General features: G+C 35.9%; 1 protein-coding gene across 1 annotated transcript in view; it reads left to right on the top strand.

The window, feature by feature from the left end:
* Positions 1 to 1,017, top strand: part of KIAA0368 (KIAA0368 ortholog) — a 139,538-nt gene that overhangs the window by 51,927 nt on the left and 86,594 nt on the right. The window lies entirely within an intron of this gene.

Genomic DNA, 1,017 nt, shown 5'->3' with positions numbered 1-1,017 from the left:
AGTTTCAAAACATTTGGTGTAAAATTTGCCTGATCTTACTGTATTCTTGTCTGATACCACAGTATACAAATGTTAAAGCACTTTAAAGTATATTCTAATGTTCCTAAGAAAAACCTTTCATAAGATAAAAGAAATATGTCCTGTTTGTGGAATATGGAGCTCAGTATGTACTAAGGCCACTCACAGTTAACATTGTGTGTTTCAGTCTTGAGAACCTGTCTTCCAGTTTTGTTGTAAATTGACAGTAGTAAATTATAATCTCCTACTGCTATTATAGTTTTTCTGATTTTTTTTTTTCAGTTTTAATAATTTTGGCTTGATGCATTTTGATGTACAAGTTTGACATCTTGTGTTTATTAGCAATTATAGTATGTTATATAGTTTTTAATTTTTTGAATTCCATTTAAGATTTATTTCCCCAAAGCATGTTTTACCTGAAATTAGTATTGTAACCAGTGTTTTCCTTCTGTTTGATTGGTAAATCTTTGCCCCAGCCTACAGTTTTTTTCCTTTTTTGGTAGAGACAAAGTCTCCCTATGTTGCCCAGGCTGGCTTAAACTCCTGGCTCAGGTGATCCTCTTCTTGCCTTGGCGTCTTGAAGTGCTGGGATTATAGGCATGAGCCACCACACCTGGCCCCCAGCCTACAACTTTAATCTTACTTACTTTGGTTGTATCTCTTAGTACAGTTGAGATGTCACATATTTTTGAGGTTTGAACAGTTAAATCAGTTATTATGATTATTAACTTATTTCATCACTTGGTCTATTTTCCCTCTCCCTTTTTCTCCCTCTCCTTCTCTCTCCCTTACTTTCCTTTTGTTTCATGCTTTCCACATCAAATTGTTAACACCAGTGTCTTCAAGGGGCTGTGAATGGACAAGGGAAAAGGAATACTTAACACGTTAACTGCCATGTGAGTTGTATCTAACTCACACTAGTTTTGAGCCCGGGGCCTCGTGAGGCATGTGAAGACTCAATTCTCTGAGACAAATTCAATAAGTATGTCATGAGTCATA

Source organism: Propithecus coquereli, unplaced genomic scaffold (genome assembly GCF_000956105.1).
Source record: "Propithecus coquereli isolate 6110/MARCELLA unplaced genomic scaffold, Pcoq_1.0 Scaffold163, whole genome shotgun sequence".
In the NCBI taxonomy this organism is placed as follows: domain Eukaryota; kingdom Metazoa; phylum Chordata; class Mammalia; order Primates; family Indriidae; genus Propithecus; species Propithecus coquereli.
The sequence above is the reverse complement of the archived record's forward strand: the minus strand, read 5'-3'. Positions and strand labels throughout refer to the sequence as shown.